The sequence below is a fragment of the Engystomops pustulosus genome, chromosome 4, assembly GCF_040894005.1.
Source record: "Engystomops pustulosus chromosome 4, aEngPut4.maternal, whole genome shotgun sequence".
Classification (NCBI taxonomy): domain Eukaryota; kingdom Metazoa; phylum Chordata; class Amphibia; order Anura; family Leptodactylidae; genus Engystomops; species Engystomops pustulosus.
The window spans coordinates 24848824-24875516 of NC_092414.1; positions in this window are offsets into that span (position 1 = coordinate 24848824).

A 26693-nucleotide genomic window follows, 5' to 3' on the forward strand; every position below is an offset into this window, starting at 1 on the left:
ATAAAGGGACGATGTATGGAGGCAGCTATATGGACGACTTTTGGAGGTAGCAATGGAGACAACGTGTGGAGGCTGCTATGGAGACAATTTAATTTGGATAGTGCCTGTATGTGGCAGTCCCAAACATTTTTCAAACCAGAGGAGCAGGTAGGTGGCCCTCCAGTAAAATGGAATAGATTGAGTGCCTGTATGTGGCAGTCCCAAAAATGTTTCAAACCAGAGGAGCAGGTAGGTGGCCCTGCAGTAAAATGGAATAGATTGAGTGCCTGTATGTGGCAGTCCCAAAAATTTTTCAAACCAGAGGAGCAGGTAGGTGGCCCTCCAGTAAAATGGAATAGATTGAGTGCCTGTATGTGGCAGTCCCAAAAATGTTTCAAACCAGAGGAGCAGGTAGGTGGCCCTGCAGTAAAATGGAATAGATTGAGTGCCTGTATGTGGCAGTCCCAAAAATGTTTCAAACCAGAGGAGCAGGTAGGTGGCCCTGCAGTAAAATGGAATAGATTGAGTGCCTGTATGTGGCAGTCCCAAAAATTTTTCAAACCAGAGGAGCAGGTAGGTGGCCCTCCAGTAAAATGGAATAGATTGAGTGCCTGTATGTGGCAGTCCCAAAAATGTTTCAAACCAGAGGAGCAGGTAGGTGGCCCTGCAGTAAAATGGAATAGATTGAGTGCCTGTATGTGGCACTCACAAAAATTGTTTCAAACAGAGGACCGGGTAGGTGGCCCTCCAGAAAAATTAAATGCATGAAGTACTATAGCAAGAGCCAGTGGGCCCTGTCAAAAAATAGCCATTTTCCTCTGCTTTACTGTACAAAGAGGAGGAGAAGGAGGAAAATGAGGAGGAGGAGGAGTGGATCAATTATTCAGGTTGAGCTTCCTTCACCTGGTGGAGATTGGAAATTCTGAGAAATCCAGCCTTTATTCATTTTAATAAGCGTCAGCCTGTCAGCGCTGTCAGTCGACAGGCGTGTACGCTTATCGGTGATGATGCCACCAGCTGCACTGAAAACCCGCTCGGACAAGACGCTAGCGGCAGGGCAGGCAAGAACCTCCAAGGCGTACAGCGCCAGTTCGTGCCACATGTCCAGCTTTGAAACCCAGTAGTTGTAGGGAGCTGTGTGATCATTTAGGACGATGGTATGGTCAGCTACGTACTCCCTCACCATCTTTCTGTAAAGATCAGCCCTACTCTGCCGAGACTGGGGACAGGTGACAGTGTCTTGCTGGGGTGACATAAAGCTGGCAAAAGCCTTGTAAAGCGTACCCTTGCCAGTGCTGGACAAGCTGCCTGCTCGCCTACTCTCCCTCGCTACTTGTCCCGCAGAACTACGCACTCTGCCGCTAGCGCTGTCAGAAGGGAAATACTGTTTCAGCTTGTGCACCAGGGCCTGCTGGTATTCATGCATTCTCACACTCCTTTCCTCTCCAGGGATGAGAGTGGAAAGATTTTGCTTGTACCGTGGGTCCAGGAGAGTGAACACCCAGTAATCGGTGCTGGAATAAATTCTTTGAACGCGAGGGTCACGGGATAGGCAGCCTAGCATGAAATCTGCCATATGCGCCAGAGTACCAACGCGTAAGAATTCACTCCCCTCACTGGCCTGACTGTCCATTTCCTCCTCCTCCAACTCCTCCAACTCCTCTTCTTCTGCCCATACACGCTGAACAGTAAAGGACTCAACAATGGTCCCCTCTTGTGTCTCACCAACATTCTCCTCCTCTTCCTCCTCATCCTCCTCCACCTCCACCTCCTCCGATATGCGCTGAGAAACAGACCTGAGGGTGCTTTGGCTATCAACAAGGGAATATTCTTCCCCTGTCTCTTGTGACGAGCGCAAAGCTTCCGACTTCATGCTGACCAGAGAGTTTTTCAACAGGCCAAGCAGCGGGATGGTGAGGCTGATGATGGCGGCATCGCCACTGACCATCTGTGTTGACTCCTCAAAGTTACTCAGCACCTGACAGATATCAGACATCCACGTCCACTCCTCATTGTAGACTTGAGGAAGCTGACTGACCTGACTACCAGTTCTGGTGGAAGTTGACATCTGGCAGTCTACAATCGCTCTGCGCTGCTGGTAAACTCTGGATAACATGGTCAGTGTTGAATTCCACCTCGTGGGCACGTCGCACAACAGTCGGTGAGCGGGCAGTTGGAGGCGGCGCTGCGCTGCCCTGAGAGTGGCAGCATCTGGGCTGGACTTCCTGAAATGCGCACAGATGCGGCGCACCTTCGTGAGCAAATCAGACAGATTGGGGTATGTCTTGAGGAAACGCTGAACTATCAGATTTAACACATGGGCCAGGCATGGCACATGTGTCAGTCTGCCGAGTTGCAGAGCCGCCACCAGGTTACGGCCGTTGTCACACACAACCATTCCCGGCTTGAGGTTCAGCGGTGCCAGCCACAGATCAGTCTGCGCCGTGATGCCCTGTAATAGCTCTTGGGCGGTGTGCCTTTTGTCGCCTAGGCTCAGCAGTTTGAGCACCGCCTGCTGTCGCTTAGCGACGGCACTGCTGCTGTGCCTAGAGCTACCGACTGATGGCGCCGTGCCCACGGATGGTAGTTCGGAGGAGGAGGTGGAGGAGGGGTGGGAGGAGGAGGAGGCATAGTAGGCCTGAAACACCTGGACCGAGGTAGGCCCCGCAATCCTCGGCGTCGGCAGTATATGAGCAGCCCCAGTGTCAGACTCGGTCCCAGCCTCCACCAAGTTAACCCAATGTGCCGTCAGCGATATATAGTGGCCCTGCCCGGCAGCACTCGTCCACGTGTCCGTGGTCAGGTGGACCTTGTCAGAAACGGCGTTGGTCAGGGCACGGATGATGTTGTCTGACACGTGCTGGTGCAGGGCTGGGACGGCACATCGGGAACAGACAATACCCAAAACGTGTGATCTCACAAGCCTATCAAAGAGCCCGTGATGCAACCAGATCTAGTCTTTTGACCCCTAGAAAACCGAGAGAACCACCACAGTTGGGGATTTACACCAAATACAATAACCAATGGGGAGACATCTGGAAGATCTTAAATAGAAACTGGCACATTTTACAAACGGAACCCCGCTTAAAACCCCACATTGATAAGAGACCGAAACTGGTAGCAAAACGGGCATGCAATCTGAAGGACCAACTGACAAAAAGTCACTTCGTTCGCCCAACAAAATCATTGGGGAGGGGCCTGCGACTTAAAGGCTCATTTCCCTGCGGAGACTGCTCGGTGTGTGCTTTATTACGTCCTACAAAAGAGTTCATCAATCCATCTGATCAGAAGAGATTCTATCTTTCGAATTACATCAACTGTAAATCCAGAAACATTGTTTATGCCCTGATCTGTCCCTGCCAAAAAGTATATGTGGGACAAACCACACAAGAACTAAGAAAGAGGGTCCAGCAGCATATATCCAGCATTAATAATGCCCATTCTCACTTTTCCCAAGGTAAGTCTCTCTCCTCGGTTGCGGCTCACTTTCGGAGCCAACATGGGGGCAAGAGTAGGGACCTGCAAGTGTTCGGCTTGGACAAGATCCGCCCAAACATGAGAGGGGGTAACATCACCTTGGATCTACTACGGTGTGAAGCCCAATGGATCTTCAGACTAAACTGTCTTTCTCCCCAAGGCCTTAACGAAGAGCTTTTATTCACAGGATTCTATAAACAAAGATAGAAACCGACGATCCCTGCGAAGTCCATGGAGGAATGGAAATCTGGGATATCCGGGACACGTTCTGACTTATTCCCCACCCGGCCATGGGTAAAAGGACACTGTGCATGTTCACCTTGAGACTGGATGATTATCCTTCAGATACCGATCTTATATCAGGATCCAGATGATGTTTTCCTCACCTGGGATCCTGTAACAGTCCACGTTGATCTGGCCATCAAAGAACTACCTCTACAAACAAATTACACAAAAGAAAGGAGGAGAAAAAAACGGGAGAAAAAAAGAAGAAAAAAAGAAGGAAACAACGAACAAAATAAAAACAAAGAAAAGGAAAAATATGGACCGACACTTGGATCCCCGAATAGCCGTCTACATTATCTCCTATCCAATAGTGCCCACCGACCTTCCATGACTTTCTTTCTGTGGGACTGTAATCCCTTTAACTTATATGGGTTGTAACCTGTTCACCCCTTTATCTACATCCTTTGGACTTCTTGCTACCGGAGTTCCCAGGCAATGTGACCCCCTTTTTCGACCCCTAAAAATCTGTTCTTTACTGTTTGAGCCTGTGGGAATATTGAAACTTATGTACCCTTTTTTTTTTTTTTTTTTTTTCTGAACTAGAGAGTATGAGATCTCTAACTTGGGTCCTTACTACTTATGTCTAATATTACATACGATTATACCCTGTACTCATTTAGCACCGTCTCTGACGTATTTTTACACTTGTCATATGTATATATGCTTAAGACGTGTGCTCTATGACAGACAACAACAGTCTTTTTTAAACCACTAACTATTTTGTATATATCGGAGCACTACTAGTGTCAAAGAATTTTCCCTATTGGCAGTCCTACAATACTTGTCACCCTTTCTATACTCATAAGCGCCATGGTATATTTTATTTTCAGTATAGCGTCGCACAAATGTTACTCTATCGTTTATTCTTCGTACAGCGTCATATACCGCCTACTCGTCATCTCCTTGTAATAGCGCCGCATACCGCATACCGCTTTTTGTGTATTTAATACGTGTTTGTTGCCTAGGCAACAACCACAACATCGCCGCCCCGGCCGGGGATGCGCATGCGCTAAATCGCTGCACCTACTTCCGGTATACGGCGTTCAACTTCCGGTCATGCGCCGCTGACCGGACAAGACGCTATTGGAGCTTCAATCCACTCTTGGACTGTTTATAAGGTGAGACACGCTCATCTAGGGCTTTATACCCCTGAGGAAGTTGCCCTTCTTGGCGACGAAACGCGTGGGGAGCCCAGTGCCCCTGTCCCCACTTACCTCCCGTCTTCCTATGCTGGTCTGCCTGTGGTAACTCTTTATCTTTTTGTCCTATATGTCCTTGACTTGTTATGCTTACCAGCATTTTGATAGGCACCTTTTTCGCAGGTTACGGTCATTGTTTTTCTCTCTAGCCTTGGAGACATGGAGCATTGTTAGATCTTCATGCACATAGCGCTTTTTTGCACTTTATACTCTTGACATTTCCAGGCTGAGAATTTTGGGGGAGGTACTACATCACTAACCTAGTGATTGACAGAGGGCAGTTACGGTGCACCTATACCAGGTCACTGTACATTGTTTTTGATATGTACAGTTCTGTATTTTAAATGTTTTTAGAGCACTGGTTTTTGTCTGTTGTGAATTAATAAAATTTGACGACTATTTTTGCACTACCTTATGAGCTTTTTGAATGCATTCTTTCTCTTTTCGCTTTTGTTGGACATCGGGAAAAGTAGTGGCGGCTGGGGACCGAATACCGAGGGGCGGCCGCCGCCATGAGGTTGCGAAAGGCCTCGGTCTCTACTAGCCTATAGGGCAGCATCTCCAGGCTAAGCAATCTGGAGATGTGCACATTAAGGGCTTGGGCGTGCGGGTGGGTTGCACTATATTTGCGTTTCCGCTCCAGCGTCTGGGGTATGGAGAGCTGAACGCTGGTGGATGCTGTGGAGGATCGTGGAGGCGACGATGGGGTTTTTGTGGCAGGGTCCTGGGCAGGGGGCTGACTAGCAGCTGACACAGGGGAAGGAGCAGTGGTGTGCACGGCCGGAGGTGAACGGGCTTGTTGCCACTGAGTGGGGTGTTTAGCATTCATATGCCTGCGCATACTGGTGGTAGTTAAGCTAGTAGTGGTGGAACCCCTGCTGAGCCTGGTTTGGCAAATGTTGCACACCACAGTCCGTCGGTCATCCGGTGTTTCCTTAAAGAACCTCCAGACTTCTGAAGATCTAGCCCTCGCCGCAGGAGCCCTCGCCACGGGAGCTTCACTAGTTGACACATTTGGCGCTGATGCACCAGCTCTGGCCCTGCCTCTCCGTCTGGCCCCACCACTGCCTCTTCCAACCTGTTCTGGTCGAGGACTCTCCTCCGTCTCAGAAGCACTGTGTTCACCCGGCCTCTCAACCCAGCTTGGGTCTGTCACCTCATCATCCTCCGATCCCTCAGTCTGCTCCCCCCTCGGACTTCCTGCCCTGACAACAACTTCCCCACTGTCTGACAACCGTGTCTCCTCATCGTCGGACACCTCTTTACACACTTCCACTACGTCAAGAAGGTCATCATCACCCACAGACTGTGACTGTTGGAAAACCTGGGCATCGGAAAATTGCTCAGCAGCAACCGGACAAGTGGTTTGTGACTGTGGGAAGGGTCCAGAAAACAGTTCCTCAGAGTATGCCGGTTCAAATGCCAAATTTTCCTGGGAGGGGGCAGACTGGGGGGGAGGAGGCTGAGGTGCAGGAGCTGGAGGAGTGGCGATTTCGGTGACATGGGTGGACTGCGTGGAAGACTGACTGGTGGTGGACAAATTGCTCGAAGCATTGTCAGCAATCCACGACATCACCTGTTCGCACTGTTCTGGCCTCAACAGTGCTCTACCACGAGTCCCAGTAACTTCAGACATGAACCTAGGGAGTGTAGCTCTGCGGCGTTCCCCTGCTCCCTCATCAGCAGGTGGTGTCTCACCCCGCCCAGGACCACGGCCTCTGACCCCTGCAGTAGTTGGACGCCCACGTCCCCGCCCTCGTCCTCTACCCCTAGCCCTCGGGTTAAACATTTTTAAAATGAGAGTTATAACTTTATTTTTTTTTTTACTTTTTTTTGTTTTTTTTTGTGTTTTTTTTTTTTTTTTGTGTTTTTTGTTTTTTTTTGAGTTTTTAAAACCAAACAATGCTATCCTATTGCTATGGCTATTTTCTAGCCAAGTATCAAAGCACACTACTATGCCAGATGAGATGACACTGAGTTAGTGCCTAATTGAAATCCAACCCCTACTAAATTTTCCCACTTCGGTCTTTGCTATGGATATGTGCGCCACTAAGCGCAGAACACAGCGGTCGCAAGTCTCACTACAAATTGCTCAGAATTGGCTAGTACATGCACTGCAGAAAGTACAGCCACCAGCAGATCAACCAGAAATCAAATATATAGAACGCTACTGTATGCGTAAGTAAGCTCTTTGTATTCTCCTATGGCTATTTTCTAGCCAAGTATCAAAGCACACTACTATGCCAGATGAGATGACACTGAGTTAGTGCCTAATTGAAATCCAACCCCTACTAAATTTTCCCACTTCGGTCTTTGCTATGGATATGTGCGTCACTAAGCGCAGAACACAGCGGTCGCAAGTCTCACTACAAATTGCTCAGAATTGGCTAGTACATGCACTGCAGAAAGTACAGCCACCAGCAGATCAACCAGAAATCAAATATATAGAACGCTACTGTATGCGTAAGTAAGCTCTTTGTATTCTCCTATGGCTATTTTCTAGCCAAGTATCAAAGCACACTACTATGCCAGATGAGATGACACTGAGTTAGTGCCTAATTGAAATCCAACCCCTACTAAATTTTCCCACTTCGGTCTTTGCTATGGATATGTGCGTCACTAAGCGCAGAACACAGCGGTCGCAAGTCTCACTACAAATTGCTCAGAATTGGCTAGTACATGCACTGCAGAAAGTACAGCCACCAGCAGATCAACCAGAAATCAAATATATAGAACGCTACTGTATGCGTAAGTAAGCTGTTTGTATTCTCCTATGGCTATTTTCTAGCCAAGTATCAAAGCACACTACTATGCCAGATGAGATGACACTGAGTTAGTGCCTAATTGAAATCCAACCCCTACTAAATTTTCCCACTTCGGTCTTTGCTATGGATATGTGCGTCACTAAGCGCAGAACACAGCGGTCGCAAGTCTCACTACAAATTGCTCAGAATTGGCTAGTACATGCACTGCAGAAAGTACAGCCACCAGCAGATCAACCAGAAATCAAATATATAGAACGCTACTGTATGCGTAAGTAAGCTCTTTGTATTCTCCTATGGCTATTTTCTAGCCAAGTATCAAAGCACACTACTATGCCAGATGAGATGACACTGAGTTAGTGCCTAATTGAAATCCAACCCCTACTAAATTTTCCCACTTCGGTCTTTGCTATGGATATGTGCGTCACTAAGCGCAGAACACAGCGGTCGCAAGTCTCACTACAAATTGCTCAGAATTGGCTAGTACATGCACTGCAGAAAGTACAGCCACCAGCAGATCAACCAGAAATCAAATATATAGAACGCTACTGTATGCGTAAGTAAGCTCTTTGTATTCTCCTATGGCTATTTTCTAGCCAAGTATCAAAGCACACTACTATGCCAGATGAGATGACACTGAGTTAGTGCCTAATTGAAATCCAACCCCTACTAAATTTTCCCACTTCGGTCTTTGCTATGGATATGTGTGCCACTAAGAGCTAAACACAACGGTAGCAAGTCCCCCTGCTAATTCCTCACAAAATGGTACTAGATGCAAATTAAAATAAAAAAAGTAGAACGTTATTGTAGCCCTAAGAAGGGCTGTTGGGTTCTTTGAGAATCACTCCTGCCTAACAGTAAGCTAATAGAACACCCTAACGCTTTCCCTGACCAGCAGCAGCTCTCTCCCTAGCGGCATCCAGACACAGAATGATCCGAGCAGCGCGGGCAGCGGCTAGTCTATCCCAGGGTCACCTGATCTGGCCAGCCAACCACTGCTATCGACGTGTAAGGGTACCACGTCATGCTGGGTGGAGTGCAGAGTCTCCTGGCTTGTGATTGGCTCTGTTTCTGGCCGCCAAAAAGCAAAACGGCGGGAGCTGCCATTTTCTCGAGCGGGCGAAGTATTCGTCCGAGCAACGAGCAGTTTCGAGTACCCTAATGCTCGACCGAGCATCAAGCTCGGACGAGCATGTTCGCTCATCTCTAATACTGATATTATATACTCCTCTAGTGACAAGTCTACCTCATCTGTCTATCACCTGTTTGATAAGTCCACCTCATTTGCCTATTATTTGTGTCATCTTTGCACTCATATTTTTTCGGGGAGTGTTGTGATTGTATACCCTCTTCTCTAGGGTTTTTAAATGCTTTTATATTGTTCTGTCTTCTTTGTGATTAATAAAATATTTGTCATATATACACATCTGCTTTTCTCCTTCTTAGCAAGTAGACAGGAACTACTACAAAAGAAACAACAGAAAACCACGGAAAACCTAAGGATAATTACGAAATTTAATATTCAATTGGCAAATATCCAAAAAATTGTGACAAAGAATTGGAATATTCTCAAATCTGAACCATGTCTCTCGATGTTTCTATCCCAGCAACCACAGTTAGTGGCAAAACGGGCATCCAACCTAAGGGACCAGCTGTCGAACAGCCATTTTTCCAGGCCTACGCAAAGATTGGCGAGGACTCTTACCCTTGCTGGGATTGCTCCGTATGCCCACTCATGCAACAAACAAAAAAGTTTGCAAATATGAAAACTTCACAACCTGTTACGCCTCGACACTACATTAATTGTAAAACCAAGTTCTCCTCTGCCCATGTGGTAAGATGCATGTTGGACAAACGACCCTAGAGTTGAGAAAGAGAGTTCAACAACATGTGTCCAGCATCTTGAATGCACACCCACATTTCCATCAAGGCAAGATCCTTTCCTCAGTGGCCACGCACTTTAGGTCACATCGTGGAGGTAACACAAAAGGACTGAGAGTAATTGGACTTGACAGAGTATTTACAAATATTAGGGGTGGTAATGTTACACTTGAATTATTGAGACGGGAGGCCAAATGGATCTACGAATTGGGAAGCCTCTCTCTGCGGGGTTTGAATGAAGACCTTCTGTTTACTGGGTTTTACAAACAGAGATAATGGGGCTCATTTACTTTATTTAATGGGTCCGCTGGTTTCCCGACAATTTCTGAGTTGCGCTGCATTTAACAGGGGATTTTGGCGCACGCGATCGGATTTTAGCACATCGGCGCCGGCTATCACGCGAGACAAATTGGGGGGCGGGTCGCCGGCCAATCCAACAGATTCGGGCAAATTGTGTCGCACTTACAAGCACCTGGAAGAAGAAGGTGAAGTCCGGCGGACCTCGGCGGGGAAGCGACGGATGCAGGAAATCGGGCGCACAAGCTACGTGAATTGTGCCGGACTTCATCTTCATCCCCGGATCGGGGATCGCGACAGGACAGGGTAAGTAATTTTGCCACAATGACCTTAAGACAACTGAGCATTCTGGCCTAGGTAAGTAGAGCACCGCTTGGGTTGAAATAGGGACATTTTCCTACAAGAAACATCCAGCCATCCACTTTGTCTATGTATAGCAAAATAGAAAAACAGGATAAGAAGAGAGAAAGAGAGAAAAAACTGACCTTTGGACTTTGGTTTATATAATTTTTTCCCACGCTTCATGCTTGATGATTTAGTATCTGACCTGACTATGACCATAATTGCGGTTATTCCGAGCTTTCCGATGAAAAGGAATAGGACTCTTGTATTATACTCTTTTATATATGATAAATCTTGTTGTATGTAAAATAATTGTTGGAAGTGTGGACCTAATACATATATTGGGGCAGATTTACTTACCCGGTCCATTCGCGATCCAGTGGTGCGTTTTCTGCGGTGGATTCGGGTCCGGCCGGGATTCATTAAGGTAGATCCTCCGCTGCCCACCAGGTGGCGCTGCTGCGTTGAAGAGCATCGGAACGCACTGGAATACACCGAGCCGGGCTGAGTGAAGGTAAGTGCAATTTTCGCAACAAATTTTTTTTTTTAAATGCGGTGGTTTTTCCGAATCCGTCTGGTTTTTTGTTCGGCCACGCTCCCCGATTTCCGTCGCGTGCATGCCAGCGCCGATGCCCCACAATCTGATCGCGTGCGCCAAAATCCCGGGGCAATTCAGGGGAAATCGGCGCAAATATTCGGGTAACACGTCGGGAAAACGTGAATCGGGCCCTTAGTAAATGACCCTCTTTGTTGTGCTCACCCCATCTGGTTTGTGTCTGCAACTTATAAGGAGATGCTAAAGAGGATATTTCATATACTACCTTGTCCCTTTAAAGTGTCCCTTTAAAGGTACACACAATATTTTGGAGGCCATCAGATATCAGTTGCATTTGGTTCAGGACAGGGACGCACATTTATAAAATGCTCCTCACACCCAGTGACATAGAAAAGAGATTAACCAGACGGAATATGCAGTGGATCGCCTTGTCCACTTCTGACCCAGTGACACCGTGAAAGATGAAGCAGCTTGACGTATCACTTTTGTTCATCTTCGAAGAAGACCTCATCACAAGAAGACCTTCACACGAAATCTGTCTTCCTCAACACAAAGGGATGTTGTCACGGAACATATTAGCTTCCAAGTCTCTGCACTTGATGTGAAGAATGAGTCTACGCAAACAGGTCCTCCGTCTCTCAAGACTAATGGTTTATCTGGTCAACTTGTCTAACAATGGAGATAGGAGCGGAAAAAACAAAAACTTCAACATTCCTATTAAACAATGTGAACTAAAGCAAAACAGAGGCAATCAATCCTGACGTTACAGTATGACACAGTGACATTCTCAGAAGGAGAGGGAGAGAAGTAATATACAGCCCGTCATGTCTGTCACTCGGTGGGACTTTGTTAGTGATACAGAAAGAATGAGAATAAATGAATGTGCGCGGCTTATATCTGGGAAGAAGAACATTGGCTAGAAGTGACATTCCACTTGTCACTTTCCTGACGAGCAATAAGGGAGATATTTTTTTGTTACTTTTCATATGAAAGCAAAACTATATATATATAGACATTGATTACACACCCATATAGAAATAACAAATTATTGCAAAAGTTGCAGTTATTTATATGATTAAAATTGTAGTCTGATAATCTGATTAGACACTGGGTCTTGCCACAATGGAGTTTAGTTCTTCCCAGTGGGCGGGGTAATCAGAACTTTCGCTGTCAATCACTGTGTGTGGGAGGAGTAATCAGGACTCTCACTATCAATCACTGTGTGTGTGGGAGGGGTTATCAGGCTTCTCACTGTCAATCACTGTGTGTGGGCGGGGTAATTAGGACTCTCACTGTCAATCACTGGGTGTGTGGGAGGGTTAATCCGGTCTCTCACTGTTAATCGCTGTGTGTTGGTGGAGTAATCAGGACTCTCACTGTCAATCACTGTGTGTGGGTGGAGTAGTCAGGACTCTCACTGTCAATCACTGTAAGTGGGAGGGGTAATCAGGACTCTCACTGTCAATCATTGTAAGTGGGCGGCGGTAATCAGGACTCTCACTGTCAATCACTGTGTGTGGGTGGAGTAGCCAGAACTCCCACTGTCAATCACTGTGTGTGGGAGGGATAATCAGGACTCCCCATGTCAATCACTGTGTGTGGGTGGAGTAGCCAGAACTCCCACTGCCAATCACTGTGTGTGGGAGGGATAATCAGGACTCCCCATGTCAATCACTGTGTGTGGGAGGGATAATCAGGACTCCCCATGTCAATCACTGTGTGTGGGAGGGGTAATCAGGACTCTCCCTGTCAATCATTGTGTGTAAGGCGGAGTATTAAGGACTCCATTATTCACTGTGTTTGGGCAAGGTAAACCATTCTCTTTCTATCATTGTATTAAACAGGGGCATGCCAAATAGAAATGGGTCAATTTGGAAAACATGGTGGGATGAGATGTTTCTGTGTACCCAGATTACCCAAATGCCATGAGTAGGGGGCTGATGCATGGCTGATTGTTTTCTCTATGCTAGGCCGCAAGTTCCCAGCCCCCACGTCGATGCAGACATTGACATAAATGCATAGTAAGCCATCCATTCATGCAATAAATATATTATCCGCATGCTGGCTCTCACACAGGTGGCAGACAGGATTTCATTCGGAGCCTGGGAACGATAATCTAATTTTACAGAGTCTCTGGGCAGCGCCTCTGGAATACAATTTTCCCAATCATTCCGATTCTCATGATTACACATTCTGCCCGGTTCTCTTTCCTTGACTCCTTACAGTTTGATTCATCAGTGATTGATATTTTTTAACCAACATTAAAGTTTAAAAGGGTAATCCGCTGGAAATTCTCCGCAGGCTAATGATTTCTTAATAGAATTTATATTGGTTTCTCTCGGGCCCGGGCAAGTCAAAAATGATAATACATTTTAAATACATTTGTAAAAGAAGCAAATGGAACATAGCAACAAATACACATAAATTACAGGACGTGGGGTTCAAGCACGTGTCATCTGAGATCATAAGGGGAATCATAGGGGACATATACAAATATAATATTACATTACTGAGTACACACAGCCATATGGAACTATAGGAGTGAGGGCCCTGATCACAAGAGCTTACAGTCTATAAGTATGAGGGGGGTGACACAAGAGCTTACAGTCTATAAGTATGAGGGGGGTGACACAAGAGCTTACAGTCTATGAGGATGAGGAGGTGACACAAGAGCTTACAGTCTATGAGGATGAGGGGGGACACAAGAGCTTACAGTCTATGAGGATGAGGGGGGTGACACAAGAGCTTACAGTCTATGAGGATGAGGGGGGTGACACAAGAGCTTACAGTCTATGAGGATGAGGGGGTGACACAAGAGCTTACAGTCTATGAGGATGAGGGGGTGACACAACAGCTTACAGTCTATGAGGATGAGGGGGTGACACAAGAGCTTACAGTCTATAAGGATGAGGGGGTGACACAAGAGCTTAGAGTCTATGAGGGTGAGGGGGTGACACAAGAGCTTACAGTCTACGAGGATGAGGAGGTGACACAAGAGCGTACAGTCTATGAGGATGAGGGGGTGACACAAGAGCTTACAGTCTATGAGGATGAGGGGGGACACAAGAGCTTACAGTCTATGAGGATGAGGGGGGACACAAGGGCTTATAGTCTATGAGGATGAGGGGGTGACACAAGAGCTTACAGTCTATGAGGAGGAGGGGGTGACACAAGAGCTTACCGTCTATGAGGATGAGGGGGTGACACAAGAGCTTACAGTCTATGAGGATGAGGGGGTGACACAAGAGCTTACAGTCTATGAGGATGAGGGAGTGACACAAGAGCTTACAGTCTATGAGGATGAGGGGTGACACAAGAGCTTACAGTCTATGAGGACAAGGGGATGACACAAGAGCTTACAGTCTATGAGGATGAGGGGGTGACACAAGAGCTTACAGTCTATGAGGATGAGGGGGTTACACAAGAGCTTACAGTCTATGAGGATGAGGGGGTGACACAAGAGCTTACAGTCTATGAGGATGAGGGGGTGACACAGGAGCTTACAGTCTATGAGGATAAGGGGGTGACACAAGAGCTTACAGTCTATGAGGATGAGGTGTTGACACAAGAGCTTACAGTCTATGAGGATGAGGGGGTGACACAGGGGTGTTGCTAGGGTGGAAAAAGATCCGGGGCACAGGCCCCAATGCATGTGTATCGCACTTTCAGTAATGCCCCCACCTGTACATAACCCCCTCACATTTGGTTGTGCCAATAACAACATTACTGAGGGTGTATACAGCTACAGAAACACCAGAGAAATCCCTATCTGTTACATCCAGTGACTGCTGGTGACATGTCCACTTCACTATTAGGGTGGTGGCACACGTGCCGTTTTGAACCCGCTGTTAGTCCGGTTTTAGTCATTACTTAAAAACGGGCCAAAAACGTGTTTAAAACGCCACGTGTAACATCACCCTAAGGTTGCGCTCACAAGATTGCATTTAAACAAATACAAGACACCAGGCGCTCGTTATCCATCCCACGCATTTCACTGGAAACTCATGTGAGATCAAACCTAGGCTCTTCCTACTGCCACGTGTGAACACACCCCAAGGAATGTCCCAACACATCCATCCGGTAATATCACACACAGCCCCCATGTAATCTCCCTCAGTAATGTGCCCCACACATCCCCCCCTGTAATGTCCCCCAGTAATGTGCCCCACACATCCCCCCCTGTAATGTCCCCCAGTAATGTGCCCCACACATCCCCCCCTGTAATGTCCCCCAGTAATGTGCCCCACACATGTCCCCCAGTAATGTGCCCCACACATCCCCCCCTGTAATGTCCCCCGGTAATGTGCCCCACACATCCCCCCCTGTAATGTCCCCCAGTAATGTGCCCCACACATCCCCCCCCTGTAATGTCCCCCAATAATGTGCCCCACACACAGTCCCCCTGTAATGTGCCCCACACAGATCCCACTGTTATGTGCCCATATAGATCCCCCTGTAATGTGCCCCACACAGATCTACCTGGAATGTGCCCCACACACAGTCCCCCTGTAAGGAGCCCCATACAGATCCCCCTGTAAGGAGCCCCATATATATCCCCCTGCTATGTGCCCCATACAGATCCCCCTGTAATGTGCCCCATATATATCCCCCTGCTATGTGCCCCATATAGATCTCCCTGTAATGTGCCCCACACAGATCCCCCTGTAATGTGCCCTATATATATCCCCCTGCTATGTGCCCCATACAGATCCCCCTGTAATGTGCCCCATATATATCCCCCTGCTATGTGCCCCACACAGATCCCCCTGTAATGTGCCCCACACAGATTCCCCTGCTATGTGCCCCACACAGATCCCCCTGCTATATGCCCCACACAGATCCCACTGTAATGTGCCCCACACAGATCCCCCTGTAATGTGCCCCACACAGATCCTCCTGTAATGTGCCCCACACAGATCCCCCTGTAATGTGCCCCACACAGATCCCCCTGTAATGTGCCCCACACAGATCCATCCTGTAATGTGCCCCATACAGATCCCCTGTAATGTGCCCCACACAGATCCCCCTGTAATGTGCCCCACACAGTCCCCCTGTAATGTGCCCCACACAGATCCCCCTGTAATGTGCCCCACACAGATCCCCCTGTAATGTGCCCATACAGATCCCCCTGTAATGTGCCCATACAGATCCCCCTGTAATGTGCCCCATACAGATCCCCCTGTAATGTGCCTCACTCAGATCCTCCTGTAATGTGCCCATACAGATCCCCCTGTAATGTGCCCCACTCAGATCCTCCTGTAATGTGCCCCATACACAGATCCCCCTGTAATGTGCCCCATACAGATCCCCCTGTAATGTGCCCCACACAGATCCCCCTGTAATGTCCCCACACAGATCCCCCTGTAATGTCCCCACACAGATCTCCCTGTAATGTCCCCACACAGATATCCCTGTAATGTGCCCCATACAGATCCCCCTGTAATGTGCCCCACACAGATCCCCCTGTAATGTGCCCCACACAGATCCCCCTGTAATGTGCCCCATACAGATCCCCCTGTAATGTGCCCCTCACAGATCCCCCTGTAATGTCCCCACACAGATCCCCCTGTAATGTTCCCACACAGATCTCCCTGTAATGTGCCCCACACAGATCCCCCTGTAATGTCCCCACACAGATCCCCCTGTAATGTCCCCACACAGATCTCCCTGTAATGTGCTCCACACAGATCCCCCTGTAATGTTCCCACATACAGATCGCCCTGTAATGTGCCCCACACAGATCCCCCTGTAATGTGCCCCACACAGATCCTCCTGTAATGTGCCCCACCAGGGCCGGATCATAGGCGGGGCTCCCGGGGCTCGAGCCCCGGGGCCCCCACCATCTTGCCCCCCCAGGGGGCCCCCACCAGATAGCACCCCCGTGCCTCACTTCCTGAGCAAAATCTCCCTGAAGCCCGGCCGCGGAACAAGAGACTACCACCTGCCCGCCCCCCCAGCACAGGTCACCGCCTCCCCAGCACAAGTCACCGCCTCCCCACCCACACATCCGCTTGCATGGTCGACCGCCCCCGGCTATTCCCCTGCAAGGCCGAGCCACACACCCCCGGCACAGTTGACCGCCTCCACGCCCGCATAGCCGGACCACCATGCAGCCCCGCTAGTACTCATGCCGCCCCTGCGCGAAAAAGCACCCGCCCTCCGCAACTCCTAGCCTCCGCCGCCGGAAAACGCACACGTCCGAACACGGACCCCCCATTCTTCCCCCCGGCCGCACAAGCAATAGCACTCCCGGCGCCACCCGCAACTCCTCCCCACGCTGGAAAAAGCACCTGCCCGAACACCGCCCCGGCCGAACAAGCAACCCCGCTAGTACTCCCATTGAGCCGTCCTCCGCTCCACGCGCCCCCCCGCCGGAACATCCAGCCATCCTCCGCTCAGAAGGCCCCCCCCCGCTGGAGCATCGAGCCGTCCTCCGCTCCACGCGCCCCCCCCCCCAATCGCTGGAACATCGAGCCGTCCTCCGCTCAGAAGGCTCACACCCCCCCCCCCGCTGGAACATCGAGCCGACCTCCGCTCCACGCGAAACCCCCCCCCCCGATCCGCCCCCCCCCCCCGCTGCCAGAGCAAGAAGTCGTCTCCGTTACAATACCCCCCCCCCCCCGAGCAAGCTGTCATCCTCCGCACGGCCCCCGATGCCAGCCCTACCCCCTACTGTCTATATATTTATATACTGTGTATATATGATTCTACTGTGTATATAAAGTGTATATTTGTATATACTGTGTATATGTGTATATATGCATCTACTGTGTATATAAAGTGTATATTTGTATATACTGTGTATATGTGTATATATGCATCTACTGTGTATATATGTAAATACTGTGTATAGATGAATATACTGTATTTATACACGCATATATTTGTACAAGCATATATATGTGCACATTTAAATATATGCACATATATATAGATATGTATATATGATGTATGTTTATGTTTATATGCTGTGTATATGGTATGTATGTATATGCTCTGTATACTGAATGTGTGTGTGTGTAAATGCTGTATATACTGAATGTGCGTGTATTTGCTGTATGTGTGTATATTCTGTATGTATATGCAGCATGTGTGTATATGGTGTTTTTATACTGCATGTATATGTATATATGGTCAGTGTATACTGTATGTGTGTATATACCGTATATACTCGTGTATAAGCCGAGTTTTTCAGCACAAAAAATGTGCTGAAAAACGTCCCCTCAGCTTATACACGAGTCAATAAATTGACTAAAAAAATAATAAACTTATATACTCACCCTCCGGTGGCCCCGATGCGCATCGCTGCTCCCCCGATGTCATCGCGGCTCCTCTTCTGGCTTCCCGGCTGTTCTTCCTTCAGCGTGCTGGGCGCCGCCATGCTCTTCTCGCGGGCGGCGCCTAGTATGACATCAGCAGCGGCGCGTCATACTAGGCGCCGCCCGCGAGAAGAACAAGACGGCGCACAGCAAGCTGAAGCAAGAATAGGAGCCGCGATGACATCGGGGGAGCAGCGCTGCGCATCGGGGCGCACGATGAGTATATAACTTTATTTTTTTATTCTGCTGGGGGCACGGCTCTATACTACTGGGGGCACGGCTGTGCTGTATACTACTGGGGGCACGGCTGTGCTGTATACTACTGGGGGCACGGCTGTGCTGTATACTACTGGGGGCACGGCTGTGCTGTATACTACTGGGGGCACGGCTGTGCTGTATACTACTGGGGGCACGGCTGTGCTGTATACTACTGGGGGCACGGCTGTGCTGTATACTACTGGGGGCACGGCTGTGCTGTATACTACTGGGGGCACGGCTGTGCTGTATACTACTGGGGGCTGGCTGGCTATATACTGGGGGGTCTGTGACCAATGCATTTCCCACCCTCGGCTTATACTCGAGTCAATAGGTTTTCCCAGTTTTTTGTGGTAAAATTAGGGGTCTCGGCTTATACTCGGGTCGGCTTATACTCGAGTAAATACAGTATATATATTGTATATAATGTGTATGCCGTATGTGTGATATATATATACTGTATGTGTGTATATACTTTATGAGTTTGTGTATACTCTGTATATTAGTGTATAAATGTATATGGGTACATAAATGTGTGTGTATACTTGTATATATATGGGTGCAAGCATACCAGTGTAGAACTTTATGTGTGTATATATAAAGGTGTGGATATATCAGTGTATAAATGTGTGTAATTGTATAAACTGCGGGACTGGATGTCTGGTAGGGGTGAAGGTAGATACGATGTGTTACTGGGGGTGAGACGGCTGTATGTAGCTGTGTTACTGGGGGTGAGGCGGCTGTATGTAGCTGTGTTACTGGGGGTGAGGCGGCTGTATGTAGCTGTGTTACTGGGGATGAGGCGGCTGTGTATAGCTGTGTTACTGGGGGTGAGGCGGCTGTGTGTAGCTGTGTTACTGGGGGTGAGGCGGCTGTGTGTAGCTGTGTTACTGGGGGTGAGGCGGCTGTATGTAGCTGTATTACTGGGGGTGAGGCGGCTGTATGTAGCTATGTTACTGGGGGCCAGGCGGCTGTGTGTAGCTGTGTTACTGGGGGCCAGGTTGCTGTATGTAGTTGTTTTACTGGGGATGAGGCGGCTGTATGTAGCTGTGTTACTGGGGGTGAGGCGGCTGTGTGTAGCTGTGTTACTGGGGGCGAAGCGGCTGTATGTAGCTGTGTTACTGGAGATGAGGCGGCTGTATGTAGCTGTGTTACTGGGGATGAGGCGGCTGTATGTAGCTGTGTTACTGGGGACGAGGCGGCTGTATGTAGCTGTGTTACTGGGGGCCAGGCGGCTGTATGTAGCTGTGTTACTGGGGGTGAGGCGGCTGTATGTAGCTGTGTTACTGGGGATGAGGCGGCTGTGTATAGCTGTGTTACGGGGGGTGAGGTGGCTGTGTGTAGCTGTGTTACTGGGGGTGAGGCGGCTGTGTGTAGCTGTGTTACTGGGGGTGAGGCGGCTGTATGTAGCTGTGTTACTGGGGGGTGAGGCGGCTGTATGTAGCTATGTTACTGGGGTACAGGCGGCTGTATATAGCTGTGTTACTGGGGGCCAGGCGGCTGTGTGTAGCTGTGTTACTGGGTGCGAGGCGGCTGTATGTAGCTGTGTTACTGGGGGCAAGGCGGCTGTATGTAGCTGTGTTACTGGGGGTGAGGTGGCTGTATGTAGCTGTGTTACTGGGGGTGAGGCGGCTGTATGTAGCTTGTTTACTGGGGGTGAGGCGGCTGTATGTAGCTGTGTTACTGGGGACGAGGCGGCTGTATGTAGCTGTGTTACTGGGGGCCAGGCGGCTGTATGTAGCTGTGTTACTGGGTGCGAGGCGGCTGTGTGTAGCTGTGTTACTGGGTGCGAGGCGGCTGTATGTAGCTGTGTTACTGGGTGCGAGGCGGCTGTATGTAGATGTGTTACTGGGGGAGAGGCGGCTGTATGTAGATGTGTTACTGGGGGAGAGGCGGCTGTATGTAGCTGTGTTACTGGGGGTGAGGCGGCTGTATGTAGCTGTGTTACTGGGGTTGAGGCGGCTGTATGTAGCTGTGTTACTGGGGGCGAGGCGGCTGTATGTAGCTGTGTTACTGGGGACGAGGCGGCTGTATGTAGCTGTGTTACTGGGGGTGAGGCGGCTGTATGTAGCTGTGTTACTGGGGGCGAGGCGGCTGTATGTAGCTGTGTTACTGGGGGCGAGGCGGCTGTATGTCGCTGTGTTACTGGGGGCGAGGCGGCTGTATGTAGCTGTGTTACTGGGGACGAGGCGGCTGTATGTAGCTGTGTTACTGGGGGTGAGGCAGTTGTATGTAGCTGTGTTACTGTGGGCGAGGTGCTGTATGTAGCTGTGTTACTGGGGGCGAGGCGGCTGTATGTAGCTGTGTTACTGGGGACGAGGCGGCTGTATGTAGCAGTGTTACTGCGGGGATAGTGGATAGTGAGCAGGAGGACGTGTATGCACGCTGCACTGAGTGGGGGCCTCCACCAGATTTTGCGCCCAGGGGCCCCCACCAACCTTAATCCGGCCCTGTGCCCCACACAGATCCTCCTTTAATGTTCCCCACACACAGATTCCCCTGTAATGTCCCCACACAGATCCCACTGTAATGTGCCCCATACAGATCCCCCTGTAATGTGCCCCATACAGATCCCCCTGTAATGTGCCCCATATAGATCCCCCTGTAATGTGCCCCACACAGATCCCCCTGTAATGTCCCCACACAGATCTCCCTGTAATGTGCCCCACACAGATCCCCCTGTAATGTCCTCACACAGATCCCCCTGTAATGTCCCCACACAGATCTCCCTGTAATGTGCTCCACACAGATCCCCCTGTAATGTGCCCCATACAGATCCCCCTGTAATGTGCCCCACACAGATCCCCCTGTAATGTGCCCCACACAGATCCTCCTGTAATGTGCCCCACACAGATCCTCCTTTAATGTTCCCCACACACAGATTCCCCTGTAATGTCCCCACACAGATCCCCCTGTAATGTGCCCCATACAGATCCCCCTGTAATGTGCCCCATACAGATCCCCCTGTAATGTGCCCCATATAGATCCCCCTGTAATGTGCCCAACACAGATCCCCCTGTAATGTGCCCCACACAGATCCCACTGTAATGTGCCCCATACAGATCCCCCTGTAATGTGCCCCACACAGATCCCTCCTGTAATGTGCCCCACACAGATCCCTCCTGTAATGTGCCCCACACAGATCCCCCTGTAATGTGCCCATACAGATCCCCCTGTAATGTGCCCATACAGATCCCCCTGTAATGTGCCCCATACAGATCCCCCTGTAATGTGCCCCACTCAGATCCTCCTGTAATGTGCCCATACAGATCCCCCTGTAATGTGCCCCACTCAGATCCTCCTGTAATGTGCCCCATACACAGATCCCCCTGTAATGTGCCCCATACACAGATCCTCCTGCAATGTGCCCCATACACAGATCCCCCTGTAAGGTGCCCCACACAGATCCCCCTGTAATGTGCCCCACACAGATCCCCCTGTAATGTGCCCCATACAGATCCCCCTGTAATGTGCCCCACACAGATCCCCCTGTAATGTCCCCACACAGATCCCCCTGTAATGTCCCCACACAGATCTCCCTGTAATGTCCCCACACAGATCCCCCTGTAATGTGCCCCACATAGATACCCCTGTAATGTGCCCCATACAGATCCCCCTGTAATGTGCCCCACACAGATCCCCCTGTAATGTCCCCACACAGATCCCCCTGTAATGTCCCCACACAGATTCCCCTGTAATGTCCCCACACAGATCCCCCTGTAATGTCCCCACACAGATCTCCCTGTAATGTGCCGCACACAGATCCCCCTGTAATGTCCCCACACAGATCCCCCTGTAATGTCCCCACACAGATCCCCCTGTAATGTGCCTCATACAGATCCCCCTGTAATGTCCCCACACAGATCTCCCTGTAATGTGCTCCACACAGATCCCCCTGTAATGTGCCCCATACAGATCCCCCTGTAATGTGCCCCATACAGATCCCCCTGTAATGTGCCCCATATAGATCCCCCTGTAATGTGCCCCATATAGATCCCCCTGTAATGTGCCCCATATAGATCCCCCTGTAATGTGCCCCACACAGATCCCCCTGTAATGTGCCCCACACAGATCCCCCTGTAATGTTCCCCATACAGATCCTCCTGCAATGTGCCTCATACAGATCCCCCTGTAATGTCCCCACACAGATCCCCCTGTAATGTGCCCATACAGATCCCCCTGTAATGTGCCCCACACAGATCCCCCTGTAATGTGCCCCACTCAGATCCTCCTGTAATGTGCCCATACAGATCCCCCTGTAATGTGCCCCACTCAGATCCTCCTGTAATGTGCCCCATACACAGATCCCCCTGTAATGTGCCCCATACAGATCCCCCTGTAATGTGCCCCACACAGATCCCCCTGTAATGTCCCCACACAGATCCCCCTGTAATGCCCCCAACACAGATCTCCCTGTAATGTCCCCACACAGATCTCCCTGTAATGTGCCCCATACAGATCCCCCTGTAATGTGCCCCACACAGATCCCCCTGTAATGTGCCCCACACAGATCCCCCTGTAATGTGCCCCATACAGATCCCCCTGTAATGTGCCCCTCACAGATCCCCCTGTAATGTCCCCACACAGATCCCCCTGTAATGTCCCCACACAGATCTCCCTGTAATGTGCCCCACACAGATCCCCCTGTAATGTCCCCACACAGATCCCCCTGTAATGTCCCCACACAGATCTCCCTGTAATGTGCTCCACACAGATCTCCCTGTAATGTGCCCCACACAGATCCCCCTGTAATGTCCCCACACAGATCCCCCTGTAATGTGCCCCATACAGATCCCCCTGTAATGTGCCCCACACAGATCCCCCTGTAATGTGCCCCACACAGATCCTCCTGTAATGTGCCCCACACAGATCCTCCTTTAATGTTCCCCACACACAGATTCCCCTGTAATGTCCCCACACAGATCCCCCTGTAATGTGCCCCATACAGATCCCCCTGTAATGTGCCCCATACAGATCCCCCTGTAATGTGCCCCATATAGATCCCCCTGTAATGTGCCCCACACAGATCCCCCTGTAATGTGCCCCACACAGATCCCACTGTAATGTGCCCCATACAGATCCCCCTGTAATGTGCCCCACACAGATCCCTCCTGTAACGTGCCCCACACAGATCCCTCCTGTAATGTCCCCCACACAGATCCCCCTGTAATGTGCCCCACACAGATCCCCCTGTAATGTGCTCCACACAGATCCCCCTGTAATGTGCCCATACAGATCCCCCTGTAATGTGCCCCATACAGATCCCCCTGTAATGTGCCCCACTCAGTTCCTCCTGTAATGTGCCCATACAGATCCCCCTGTAATGTGCCCCACTCAGATCCTCCTGTAATGTGCCCCATACACAGATCCCCCTGTAATGTGCCCCATACACAGATCCTCCTGCAATGTGCCCCATACACAGATCCCCCTGTAAGGTGCCCCACACAGATCCCCCTGTAATGTGCCCCACACAGATCCCCCTGTAATGTGCCCCATACAGATCCCCCTGTAATGTGCCCCACACAGATCCCCCTGTAATGTCCCCACACAGATCCCCCTGTAATGTCCCCACACAGATCTCCCTGTAATGTCCCCACACAGATCCCCCTGTAATGTGCCCCACACAGATACCCCTGTAATGTGCCCCATACAGATCCCCCTGTAATGTGCCCCACACAGATCCCCCTGTAATGTGCCCCATATAGATCCCCCTGTAATGTGCCCCATACAGATCCCCCTGTAATGTGCCCCACACAGACCCCCCTGTAATGTGCCCCATACAGATCCCCCTGTAATGTGCCCCATACAGATCCCCCTGTAATGTCCCCACACAGATCCCCCTGTAATGTCCCCACACAGATCCCCCTGTAATGTCCCCACACAGATCTCCCTGTAATGTCCCCACACAGATCCCCCTGTAATGTGCCCCACACAGATACCCCTGTAATGTGCCCCACACAGACCCCCCTGTAATGTGCCCCATACAGATCCCCCTGTAATGTGCCCCATACAGATCCCCCTGTAATGTCCCCACACAGATCCCCCTGTAATGTCCCCACACAGATTCCCCTGTAATGTCCCCACACAGATCCCCCTGTAATGTCCCCACACAGATCTCCCTGTAATGTGCCGCACACAGATCCCCCTGTAATGTCCCCACACAGATCCCCCTGTAATGTCCCCACACAGATCTCCCTGTAATGTGCTCCACACAGATCCCCCTGTAATGTGCCCCATACAGATCCCCCTGTAATGTGCCCCATATAGATCCCCCTGTAATGTGCCCCACACAGATCCCCCTGTAATGTGCCCCACACAGATCCCCCTGTAATGTTCCCCATACAGATCCTCCTGCAATGTGCCTCATACAGATCCCCCTGTAATGTCCCCACACAGATCCCCCTGTAATGTGCCCATACAGATCCCCCTGTAATGTGCCCCACACAGATCCCCCTGTAATGTGCCCCACTCAGATCCTCCTGTAATGTGCCCATACAGATCCCCCTGTAATGTGCCCCACTCAGATCCTCCTGTAATGTGCCCCATACACAGATCCCCCTGTAATGTGCCCCATACAGATCCCCCTGTAATGTGCCCCACACAGATCCCCCTGTAATGTCCCCACACAGATCCCCCTGTAATGCCCCCAACACAGATCTCCCTGTAATGTCCCCACACAGATCTCCCTGTAATGTGCCCCATACAGATCCCCCTGTAATGTGCCCCACACAGATCCCCCTGTAATGTGCCCCACACAGATCCCCCTGTAATGTGCCCCATACAGATCCCCCTGTAATGTGCCCCTCACAGATCCCCCTGTAATGTCCCCACACAGATCCCCCTGTAATGTCCCCACACAGATCCCCCTGTAATGTCCCCACACAGATCCCCCTGTAATGTCCCCACACAGATCTCCCTGTAATGTGCTCCACACAGATCTCCCTGTAATGTGCCCCACACAGATCCCCCTGTAATGTCCCCACACAGATCCCCCTGTAATGTGCCCCATACAGATCCCCCTGTAATGTGCCCCACACAGATCCCCCTGTAATGTGCCCCACACAGATCCTCCTGTAATGTGCCCCACACAGATCCTCCTTTAATGTTCCCCACACACAGATTCCCCTGTAATGTCCCCACACAGATCCCCCTGTAATGTGCCCCATACAGATCCCCCTGTAATGTGCCCCATACAGATCCCCCTGTAATGTGCCCCATATAGATCCCCCTGTAATGTGCCCCACACAGATCCCCCTGTAATGTGCCCCACACAGATCCCACTGTAATGTGCCCCATACAGATCCCCCTGTAATGTGCCCCACACAGATCCCTCCTGTAACGTGCCCCACACAGATCCCTCCTGTAATGTCCCCCACACAGATCCCCCTGTAATGTGCCCCACACAGATCCCCCTGTAATGTGCTCCACACAGATCCCCCTGTAATGTGCCCATACAGATCCCCCTGTAATGTGCCCCATACAGATCCCCCTGTAATGTGCCCCACTCAGATCCTCCTGTAATGTGCCCATACAGATCCCCCTGTAATGTGCCCCACTCAGATCCTCCTGTAATGTGCCCCATACACAGATCCCCCTGTAATGTGCCCCATACACAGATCCTCCTGCAATGTGCCCCATACACAGATCCCCCTGTAAGGTGCCCCACACAGATCCCCCTGTAATGTGCCCCACACAGATCCCCCTGTAATGTGCCCCATACAGATCCCCCTGTAATGTGCCCCACACAGATCCCCCTGTAATGTCCCCACACAGATCCCCCTGTAATGTCCCCACACAGATCTCCCTGTAATGTCCCCACACAGATCCCCCTGTAATGTGCCCCACACAGATACCCCTGTAATGTGCCCCATACAGATCCCCCTGTAATGTGCCCCACACAGATCCCCCTGTAATGTGCCCCATATAGATCCCCCTGTAATGTGCCCCATACAGATCCCCCTGTAATGTGCCCCACACAGACCCCCCTGTAATGTGCCCCATACAGATCCCCCTGTAATGTGCCCCATACAGATCCCCCTGTAATGTCCCCACACAGATCCCCCTGTAATGTCCCCACACAGATCCCCCTGTAATGTCCCCACACAGATCTCCCTGTAATGTCCCCACACAGATCCCCCTGTAATGTGCCCCACACAGATACCCCTGTAATGTGCCCCACACAGACCCCCCTGTAATGTGCCCCATACAGATCCCCCTGTAATGTGCCCCATACAGATCCCCCTGTAATGTCCCCACACAGATCCCCCTGTAATGTCCCCACACAGATTCCCCTGTAATGTCCCCACACAGATCCCCCTGTAATGTCCCCACACAGATCTCC